We start from the raw sequence: 12,191 nt of genomic DNA, 5'->3' as shown, positions 1-12,191 counted from the left end.
GCACAAAAAAGGCACTATGTCAGCGAGAGTTTGATTTTAAATTGATTTTAGAATTAAATCACTTTCGCAACGAATTGAAATATGTAAGGGGTACCAGTTGTAGTGTTGTTATGCGCTGGTATATATTTCTGTTTTATAAAAGATTGTAGATAACAGAGTATATAAGAATTTGGACATAAAACTGATCCAATTTGGAGTGAAAATTTCAACTTCAAAAAGTGTCATATTACCATTTATGCGAAAATTCTGCCGACTTCCTCGTCTATATAGTGCACATGCTGTTGCAATCAATACACAGAAGATCACCATGCCAACAAATATCCCGAAAAAAACTCCTATTTCGTCACAACAATTTTTAATACCACTTATTGTAGTTGAACCGCAACAACCATTTAGACAGAACTCGTAGACCGTAAAATTGTCAGGGTGGTAGTTTTTATAGTAACATGAACCTGTATCAACTCCAGCTACAGTAAAACAACGTTTATTAATTGAAAATCATTGCTAAATATATATGAATGCATTTAAGAATAATATAAACATATGTATTTGTCTCTTGCAAAACGTCCTTCTCGGTCTTGATGGATGAGAAAAAGGGGGTGCACGTACTAATGTAATGAGCCACTTGGATATGCAACTATGTCGAGTTTCATGAGATATAAGAAGGTCGTAAAATTAAGACGAAACAGATTTGCTGACTAAATCATTTCTCACTACTCAGATGTTCATTTTTTACACAGGTGCAATACAAAAATTTGTCGTAAAAGATAAATATATTTGTCAAAGCTATGTATCTTTCATTGAAATATCGAAATAAATAATGATCGCTACAAATACATTTTGTTATAAAACAAAACGTGATATTGTATTTTTTTTACATTAACAAATTTGAAACGGGTTATCTACCAGATGTTAACCCCTACCAACAATGACATGAAATATCAACCTCTAATCACCCTCTTTTGTACTGAGATAATACTTCTTTATACAACAAACTACATGTAAGCTAATATAAAAAAGAAGATGTGGCACTATTGCCAATGAGACAACTGTCCACAAGAGACTAAAATGACACAGACATTAACAACTATAGGTCACCGTACGGCATTCAAGAATGAGCAAAGCCCATACCGCTTTATAAGCCATAAGGTGACTATACACAAAAGGTAAACATGCAAGACAATAATCTGTGATGTTTCATTCGATGTCTCAAACTACGTATTTGATCAAAGTGCGTGCTGTCGAAAACAAACATTTTGGTCTTACAAAAACATAGAACGGCGAATAATAACGATACTCAAAACCTTTAAATCACATTTGTTTACCTCTGGTAATATTTTAAGCAGGTATGAATTGACATGATTTTTTTTATAAAGGCGGGTCGGTACGTTAAAGACATACATGTAAAATTGAGAAAAGAAAATGGGGACTGTGTCAAAGCGACAACAACCCGATACATGTTTCAAAAATATTTCCACATATATAAATATGAATTAGTTTGTTTTAATTTACACATCTATGATAGAATCGGTAAATGTATAAGCCTGAAATTAAACTTTCCAAACAACGACAAGAGAACAATTTTCTCCATATTTCTACGTACTACACGGCCCAGGTACATGAAGTGTAATAAAAAGTTTTGTTCCTTGTTATATTAAACACGGAAGAGAAACTTAATCACTTCCTTGTGACATTTAAATGCTAACGAGTGTTTCTACATGTCTATGCATAACAAATAGATATAAAAATAAGAAGATGTGGTATGATTTCCAATGACACCACTCTCCACAAGAGACCAAATGAAACGAAAATTTTAAATATATGTACGAACAATGGGTTATAGAAGTTATTTCTATGCTATGTTATGTACCATAGGAACTTTTTCAATTTCTAGTAATCTTCATCTGTCGTAGAAACCCCATAATCCCGAATTTGCGCATCTGGTGTTGACACATTTGTACCGTAAATGCCATTGCATAAGCATTCCAACTATTGCACATGGGTCATTTAAACAAAACGCAAACAATCTTAGTCCGACCCACAATTTGATTATTTCCACAACTTTACTGATGATTAACTAATTGTTATATTAGTTTAAAATGTTAAAGCCATAACTGAAAGAGTATCCGTTAAAAAAACTGTTCTATACAGCAAACACAGACAAACAATAGATGAAAATCAAGATTTGATCAACAAAAAATAAATTCATATTGTCCTATATCGCTCACCAAACATTGACAACTGACAAAAACGCAGCTAAAATCAACATTACTGTGACAACAAATCCAAAACAGGTTGTTTTACTTGTCTTAATAGGTTGGTTGTATGTCTTTTGAAGTACAAGTTTATATTCAGATTTCAAAAAAAGTTCCAAAATGTTTTATTCGTTAAAAGACGTTATCTTGTTGTTTTTGTTTGTTACAATTTTCAGAATAGATTGTCTCAACAGTGTTAAATATGTATAGATATAAGGTTTGCTCGATATGTTTGCATTAAAAGTTGTTATTGAAATCCTAAAAAAGAAGATTTCGTATGGGTATTAAGAAGACATTCTCCTTCAAAGACTTAACAATTATATGACAAAGTACGGCCTTAAACGGGGCTACAAAATGACTAATGGAAAACAATTCAGTTGTTGTCCATTCGTTTGATGTGATTTGTAGTTTGATTTTGCCACTTGATTAGGGACTTTGCGTTTTGAATTTTTCCTCGGAGTTTAGTATTTTTTTTAATTTAACGTTTTTCGAACAGGACAACCAATTGTTTAATCTATATAAAAATTGAGAAACGAGAAACACATACGAACCACATAAACAAACGACAACAATTATACAACATGATCTCTAAATTGTCCAAAAACTGCTTAAAACTTATTGGATAAACATTGTCTGTTATTCATTATTACCATTAACAAGACATGTTATCGTGGATTTTTAATCATTACCAACATTACAGAGCTAAACAGTGGAAAAAGCATCAATGAAACAATATAAAGTTTAGAAAACACTAAATGTGTCTTTAAAATATAAATTTATAATATTGAGTCTTGATACTTTATTTGACCTTTTTTGTTTGATGAGTTTTATAGACGAAATATGCGTCTAGCGTACAATTTTTAAAGCTTGGTATCTAAAATGTGTTTATTGTAAACAAAGTAATATTATGTCTGTTGTACGGACTTTATATAGTACTCTTTGGTGGACACACATTTCTGGGATCTGTTTCTGTTTACTGGTAAATATTCTTTGCTAGTCTGTCTCGTTCCGTCGATCCAGCTACAAAACGAAAATGTTTAAATAAGATATTCTGACGTCAAACACGCGAAGCAATGAATGTGGTATTTAAATTTGATAGATGCTTTTGTGCTTTGTTTCAAAATACTTTTTTGTTTTGAGATTGTGACACAATAATGACTGCTGTACCCATGTTTTGAATATTTTACCTATTATATATGTTTTGTTCACGCATCGTTGTAAATTTTATGGAATTTTATGCAACTGTCATACACAAGTGAGAGGTTAAGCGATATAAAAAAGGCTCAATCTGACATTTTCTACATTTGAAAATACTTATACCAAGTCAGTTGTTGTCCATTCGTTTGACGTGTTTTATCATTTCATTTTGCCATTTGATAAGTGACTTTCCGTTTTGAGTTTTCATCGGAGTTCAGTATTTTTGTGATTTAACCTTTTAGGTTAATTTAAAGTTTTTGAATTTGATTTAATGTGTAATTTGTTTGTTGTGGTATGTAGTAAGTTTGAGAAAATTATATTCTTTGTTACAAAATGATATAAATCAACTTAATAAAAAAACAAATCTTTTAAAAACCAATCAGGTGTAGTTAATAACAGTTTTGGTTTACACATTCTCCCATTATCATTGTAAAGAATTAAATGTTTAACAACTAATAGTCCCTGTTTATACTAGAACAAAAACAGAGAAGTCTGACTGACATTATGCATGATTATGACGTGCATCAAGTTATAACATACTAAAAATCCGATGATCTTTATAGAAATTGTCAAATCAAATTACGGTCATTAGGCTTGACAAAGGCCTCTTTTTACAACTTCAAAAACTTGTATAAAACGTACATGACGTATTTGTTGAATAATTTCTGAGTGTTTACAGATGTGTTGAACAGACGGAAAACACTTTAAATATGTTCCTCCAACCAAAAAATTCTGGATCCTTTAGTGTTGTTGGATTGATAGATGCTTTTCAACATTTTGAACGGAAAACTTCATCGGGTGATGAAAAAGAATGTAAAAAACGGAGTGTTATGTTATTGTATGCAAAGCTTAGGCACAGGATCTGCAGATCTGCATTTTAATCAGGTTGTGAAAAGGACAGTGACACACTCAAACGAATACCATTACGTATACCGAGTAAAAGTCTACGTCTTCGTCGTCTATACATGTATAAAGCTGTGAGCACCAACGCCACGAACACCACTATAGCAATCAGAATCCCGATAGTAGCCCCTGTCGAGTTACAGCAATGTTTTAATACACCAAGTTTAGCGGCGCCACAGCAGCCAGCAAGGCAGTACTCATAAGTAGAGGTATAGTAAGTTGGATCCGTATGTTCGTAGTATCAAGATCCTGCATACACGTTACCTTCAGAGGAAGAATAAAAAACTACGATAAGTTTACGTAAATTATCAAAATGCATTATCGCATTGCCTGGTATTAATCTAATAATTATGTCGGTCAAATTAAATTTCATAATCATGTTATTGTATTAGACAAGGTTTCAGGCTCCTTTGATATACTAGCATATTTTGAATACTAGTTTGATGTGGCTAATCTGCTTGAGAGTATGGTCTTGAGGAAACGATGATAGTCCGTCAGAAAGGGACGATAAATGGCTGATCCGTGTTAAGAGAGAGCCATATCTCTTGCAAGTTAAAGACACCCTTGTAGATTTCGAAAAAGAGCAGGCTAATGCCGCTTCAAGGCAGCACTTGCATCTGCAAAGTGGAAAGGGATTAATATGAGTTGCAAAACTTGTTTCCCAATCCACTATAATTTAATATGTTTAAACTAAACTAAACTAATCTGCTTATAAATAAAAATAATAAATTTGATGATGAGTTGTTTGTTCATCTGATAAGAAAAAACATACTTGTTGGTATTTTTTAGTTTGAATTGGGTCTCATTGAATCTAGGAGAGGAATGCAAAAAAAATCAATGTTTTCTATTACAGAAACTTCACTTTTTTCAAATTATTAATGGATAAAAATAATACTTCTGCACCACAGGACAAAAATTAATAAATACAATAAAATGTTTTTATTTGGCCAATTAAAATTAATTGATAGATTTTCATCCCCACTCGCCCCTCTGAAATCGTCCCGCCCGATTTTTTTTTTATTTTATAGAATTTACGATTTCCGGATTTTGTTCATTTCCGTTACCGGTAACCGCTAAAATATTTCGTTTAATTCAAAGCTTCCTGTTTCAAATTTCGTTTTTTTTTTTACCTCGAGTAAATCTAACCAAAATGATTAAGTCGACATATTCTGCTGCTCTATGATGACAACATCATCTTCCGAGAGTAAAGATTGATTACGAGAATGACGTGAAATATTTGTGTAAAGAGAAACACGCTGTTTCCAAGACCGCAAATCGCAGTATGTCACAAATTTCTGTGATTAGAAATTATTTATGCAATGACTTTGTGTCAGGAAATTTAAACTGTGAATGATATCCAAAGCGCAAGATTCGTGGAAACCATTGATACAGAAAACATGACTGGATTAAAGATATTGAAACACAAGCACAAACTTGTTAGATTTATGACCGTATTTTGAATTTAAAAAGTGGACTAGCATACCCATTTTATTTACGCAAGCCATTAGGTTTTACCCATAATTTTTTGTTTTCTAGTTTTTAAATCTGCAATTAGATATATTTATTTAACGATTTGAAAATAATGTAGGATTTCTCATTCTTGTGTATACATGATATAAGCTTATTATTACAATTGCATATATGAAGAACTCGTCACAAAAGGGTTTCATATGAAATAAAATTAAAAAACAAAAAATACTCCCACCAGTCCCATTTTTTTCAAAAAATTGGATGAAAATCTACTAATTAATTTTAGTTGGCCTTAATTTGTGTTTTTTCTGTTACTGTCTAAGGTGTTAAAAATTCTGTCGTCGTTAACATTGTATTTTTTCTTACTGCACGTCGAGATCAATTGTTTTTTTAATCTGAAAATAAAAACCATATTTGTTTTTTGTTTTTTTTCAATTTCTGTAATGGGTCTGACAATTAGGTAGTAGAAAGTACATCAAATCGTCTTTTTCTACTCCAGTAACTACATTTTTTTTAAAAATAAAATGAAAATAATACTTCTGACCCAACAAAACCAAAATAGAAAAATACAAACTTCAATCAACGATTTCAAGATGTACGAGGCGCAAAACCTCTTCACTTTTAAATTATCTGATATTTGTTAATATTTAAACAAAATATATGATAAATCATTTTGGGTCATTTTACAATTTTAAAAGCATCGCATGACGTTATATTTGTACAAGTATTTAATAGAAAATGTCTGAATACATGTATCCGCAAATTGAACTGAAAACATTACATTTAGAGTATGTAAAACAAAATAAAAAAGAACCAACATATTAATTAATTAACTTACCAATTAACGATAACAACACAAAATTTTTAATGTTTTAATAAACACCTTACATTATAACCTATCAATTTGATATAAATGAATATTTAACTATATTTAAGAAAGAAGTTTAATCGGATCACACCTTAATATGACACTTAAATAATTATAGGGTATCAGCTGTTATCATGTAGTTGATAAGAGGTTTATCAACATCTTATGAACGAACGAAAATTGACCTAACTTGACGTTACCTGCTGTAACGAGAAAAAAAGTGGCAGCATTCATTTATTCAATAATTATGGATAGGCTGTGATCTCCTTACGTTTGAATTTTTTTTAACATACGAAATATATACATTTTGGAATTTAATAGACCATTTTTAGTCGTGGATACACTATATTGACTTGATATATAAAACCGTTGAAAATCTAATTGATCAATAAATTATGGCGAAGAATATAAAATAATTAGACGCAGGACAGTAATCGTATAAAGATTTTGATAAACATGACAACATTATTTCGATTTTTGTAGTACATTTATGAAAAAGGTAAAAATAGAACTTTAGAATGGAAAAAGGTCCTTCGCAAACATGTGGTAAAACTAATCTAGGCGGAAACGCCTCTAGTTTAAATTTGAAAGAATAAACATCATCGGATCCGGTCCCAACTCTGAAATCCAAATGATTACTTCTAGACCTTAAATTATCATAACTAATTAATATTATAGCTTAACAAATTAAGCCAAGAAGGTAACTAAAGGGAAACATTGAAATAGATATTTGCCAAAAAAAAAAAAAGATGTTCTGTAATGTTTTCAATTATTTTTGATTTTTTGTTCTCATGGCAGTTCTAATTTTTTTTGTTAGTATTTATATAAACAATTAATTTTCTTTAGTTTTTATGGAATGCTGTATATGTTTTCTTCGGTTTTTATTTTTCCAGTTTTTTGCTTTTTACTTTGGGAAAGGAATTTAAAGAACTATGTAACTATCAGTTTTGTAGGTGATGTAGCATTCAAACTTTCAACAAGAATACATAAACATCCTTAAATATGGACCGAATAAAGCAGGGTGAGTTTGAGTAAACTCTGTCTCCTAGAATAAAGCACCCTACAGAAAAGTTTCAATGTGTGCTACGTATTTGTTTAATTAACGTACTACTTTCAACCACCCTCGCTTTTGAAAATCCGATTGACAATAAAATATTTGCAAAAACGCAGCTAAAATCAACATAACTGTGACAACAACTCCAACACCGGTTGTCGTACTTGTCTTAATAGTTTGGTTCTATGTCTTTTGATGTAAAAGTTTATATTCAGATTTCAAAAAAAGTTCCAAAATGTTTTATTCGTTAAAAGACGTTATCTTGTTGTTTTTGTTTTTGTTTTTTTTACAATTTTCCGAAGAGATTGTCTCAACAGTGTTATATGTATATAGATGTAAGGTTTACTCGATATGTTTGCATGAATCGTTTTTATTGAAATCCTTAATAAGAAGATGTCGTATGGGTATTAATGAGACATTCTCTTTCAAAGTCACAATAATTAATTACTTAACAATTATATGCCAAAGTACGGCCTTAAACTGGGCTACAAAATGACTAATGGAAAATAGTTCTGCTGTTGTCCATTCGTTTGATGTGTTTTATCGTTTGATTTTGGCATTTGATTAGGGACTTTCCGTTTTTAATCTATAAAAATAATTTGAGAAACGAGAAACACCATACGAACCACATTTAAAATTTATTGAATAAACATTATTTGTTATTCATTATTACCATTAACAAGACATGTTATCGCGGATTTTTAATCATTACCAACATTACAGAGCTAAACAGTGGAAAAAAAGCATCAAAGAAACAATATAAAGTTTAGAAAACACTAAGTGTGTCTTTAAAATATAAATTTATAATATTGCGTCTTCATACTTTATTTGACCTTTTTTATTTGATGAGTTTTATAGACGAAACATGCGTCTGGCGTAAAATGTTTAAAGCTTAGTATCTAAGATGAGTTTATTAATAACAAAGTAGTATTATGTCTGTTGTACGGACTTTATATAGTACTTCTTGGTGGACACACATTTCCGGGATCTGTTTCTGTTTACTGGTAAATATTCTTTGCTTGTCTCTGAAAGTGTGTATGACCATCTGTTGACTGAGAACCTGGTATCACCAATCTGTCTCGTTCTGTCGATCCAGCTACAAAACGAAAATGTTTAAATATGATATTTTGACGTTAAACACGCGAAGCAATGAATGTGTTTTTTTTTTTAAATTTGATAGATGCTTTTTGTGCTTTGTTTCAAAATACTTTTTTGTTTTGAGATTGTGACACAATGATGAGTGCTGTACCTATTTTTTGAATATTTTACCTATTATTTATGTTTTGTTTACGCATCGTTGTAAATTTTATGGAATTTTATGCGATAAAAGCAGAGAAGTCATTATGCATTATTATGACGTGCGTCCAGTTATAACATACTAAAAATCCGATGATCTTCATAGAAATTGTCAAATCAAATTACGGTCATTAGGCTTGACAAAGGCCTCTTTTTACAACTTCAAAAACTTGTATAAAACGTACATGACGTTTTTGTTGAATAAGTTCTGAGTGTTTACTAATGTGTTGAACGGACGGAAAACACTTTGAATATGTTCCTCCAACCAAGTGCACAATCGGACAATTTTAATTAAATACAGTTCCTGTCTCCAAGTTTTGCATAAAAGGATATGAAAACCCTACGTTCTACTCTCTATTCAAAATATTTTTCTGGATCCTGTATTGTTATTGGATTGATACATGCTTTTCAACATTTTGAAGGGAAAACTTCATCGGGTGTGGAAAAAGTAACAAGAACAGAATAAAAACGGAGTTGTATGTTATTGTATGCAAAGCTTAGGCACAGGATCCGCAGATCTGCATTTTAATCAGGTTGTGAAAAGGACAGTGACACAATCAAACGAATACCATTACGTATACCGAGTAAAAGTCTACGTCTTCGCCGTCTATACATGTATAAAGCTGTGATCACCAACGCCACGAAGACCACTATAGCAATCACAATCCCGATAGTAGCCCCTGTCGAGTTACAGCAATGTTTTAATCCACCAGGTTTATCGGCGCCACAACAGCCAGCAAGGCAGTACTCATAAGTAGAAGTATAGTAAGTTGGAATCCTATGTTCGTAGTAGCAAGATCCTGCATACACGTTAACTTCAGAGGAAGAAAAAAAGATAACTACGTTAAATTTATGTAAATAATCAAAATACATTGCCTGGCAGTAATCTAATAATTCTGGCTGTCAAATTAAATTTCATAATTCATGTTATTGTATTAGACAAGGATTTAAGCTCCCTTGGTATAGCATATTCTGAACACTGAACACTGATGAGGCTAATCTGCGTATATATAAAAAAAAATAATTGTGGCTTGATTGCCAATGAGCCAAAATTACACAGAAATTAACAACTATAGGTCACCGTACGACCTTCAACAATGAGCCCATAACGCATAGTCATCTATAAAAGGCCCAGAAATATTTGTTTGGCTTTATTTGTAAACATAGACTGTGTTACCGTTTTATGTGCAATTAGCACAACTGTTCGGAAATGTTTAGTTTTTGATGCTGTTCAACTTCGTATTGGATTTGCCCTTCTAAATGATTTGATCACACCTCCTGGCATTCATACTTATAAACCTTATATCTTTGTTAGGGTATTAAAATTGTACTAAAATCAGCTTGAATTACTTTTAAAAATGTTTTAATTAATTTATGTTATTTGTTTTTTCTAAGGTGTTAAAAATGTTCTGTGGTCGTTAACAGAGTATTATATCTTATTTCACATCGAGATGAATTGTTTATTAATCTAAAATTAAAAACCATGTTTTTTTTTTAATTTCTGAAATGGGTCTGATTTAATCTAGTATAAGAGTACAAAACAAATCATTATTTTCTATTACAGTGACTTCACTTCGTTTTTCAGATAAGATAAAAATAATAATTATGACACCCCCAAAAAAAAAACTCATAAAAACAAGCTTCGATCAACGATTTCAACGTGCAAGATTCGCACAATCTCTTCAGTTTGTTAGTTGATATTTGCTAATATCTATATTGGACCTTTTTACAATTATGCAGCACATGACATTACAATTGAAAAAGTACGTATTAGAAAATGTCTGAATACATGTGTCCTATATTAAACTGAAAACTTTTACGTTTACAGTTTGAATGTAAAACTAAATGCATATGTTCATTAATGAACTTACCAAATAATGACGACAATAACACAATATTTTCCATGTTTCAATTAACACCTGAAGCTAACCTATCAATTTGATATAAATGAATATTTACCTACATTGAAGAAGGAAGTTTAACTGGATTACTTCCTAATAGGACACTTGAATGATTTTACGGATCAGCTGTTATCATAGGGTTAATTTCGAGTAATCAAATTTCAAAAGTACTTGACATGTTTGTTTTTAAAACCACGCACTATTTTGAACCATCCTAGCTTTTAAAACCTATTGATAATAAAATGTTTGGCTTCTCTTTTACTTACTTTTCAGCTTAAATTGAATGCATTACATTAAAAAATAGTCAGTCAAGCGTATAATGTATAAAACGAGAACACATTACATCTTCTAGTAATAGTCGTCTTTACATCACCCTGTATAAACACAAAAACAATAAAGCCGGAAGTAGTGGCGTCTTAGCCATTATTCAGAATTTATTCAATTGGGCCATCTTCATATACCAATGCCAAAGTCTAAATACTTCAAAAAGACTTTTCAATATTCTGGTCGAATCATTTGGAATAGTTTGCCTAATGATATAAAAGATTTCAGACATTTAGAAAGCTTTAAGAAGAAATTTACTAATCTCTTTATCATAAAACAAAATGAGTAGACAAACTTTTTTTTATTACATTCTGGTCATGCTAGTTATACAGTCTGTTTTCATGCTTGTGCATATACATTTGTAATTTTGATTATTGTGCTATATGCATTGATTGTTATATGAATTGTTCATTTACATGTGTGAAGGTCTTGTGTTAGATTAACAATTGTATGTTAAATGAGTTTCTTTCGTAAAATTTTTTTTTTTATTATTATTATTATAATCGAGCATATAATGTTCGGTGCTTTTCTAAAGGTAATGTGAGAACAGATTAAAGTGTATGCGTAACCGTTAGTTTATTAAATCATTCATAAAGTTGGTGCACCTTTCACATGTTTCATCACTTAAATCACACAGGCTAGATGTGTCAGTTAAGTTTCGTATAATGAGTTGAATGTCCCTTTGGTATCTCTGTTCTTTCCTTTAAGCTGAAGTATCTAGAGTTACTTTAGTTTGAAAGTCTTTCTGGTATCTATAGCCCATATTGTGTTCGGTTTTATTATTCAAAAAATTACTCATCTGATTATTGATTTTGCAAAAGGAAATTTAAACCATGATAAACTATTATCCTAAAATAACACCAAATTGATATTGTAAATTGACTATTTAGAATAACTTACCTGATATTTTTTTTGCAAAGTGA

The 12,191-nt window shown here is 30.9% G+C and overlaps 2 long non-coding RNA genes across 2 annotated transcripts; both read right to left on the bottom strand.

Annotated features, from left to right (window-relative positions):
• Positions 1-2,904: 2,904 nt before the first annotated feature.
• Positions 2,905-7,363, bottom strand: LOC139495885 (uncharacterized). The gene is made up of 3 exons (XR_011657493.1): positions 6,664-7,363; positions 4,386-4,619; positions 2,905-3,275 (listed from the first exon to the last, which is right to left on the bottom strand). It is a non-coding gene; the product is annotated as an uncharacterized lncRNA (long non-coding RNA).
• A 1,280-nt stretch (positions 7,364-8,643) lies between these two features.
• On the bottom strand, positions 8,644-11,027 carry LOC139495884 (uncharacterized). Its single transcript, XR_011657492.1, has 3 exons — positions 10,915-11,027; positions 9,625-9,858; positions 8,644-8,843 (listed from the first exon to the last, which is right to left on the bottom strand). It is a non-coding gene; the product is annotated as an uncharacterized lncRNA (long non-coding RNA).
• Positions 11,028-12,191: the final 1,164 nt, after the last annotated feature.

The sequence above is a fragment of the Mytilus edulis genome, chromosome 11 (assembly GCF_963676685.1).
Source record: "Mytilus edulis chromosome 11, xbMytEdul2.2, whole genome shotgun sequence".
NCBI lineage: Eukaryota > Metazoa > Mollusca > Bivalvia > Mytilida > Mytilidae > Mytilus > Mytilus edulis.
This window is presented reverse-complemented; position numbering and strand designations above follow the sequence as displayed.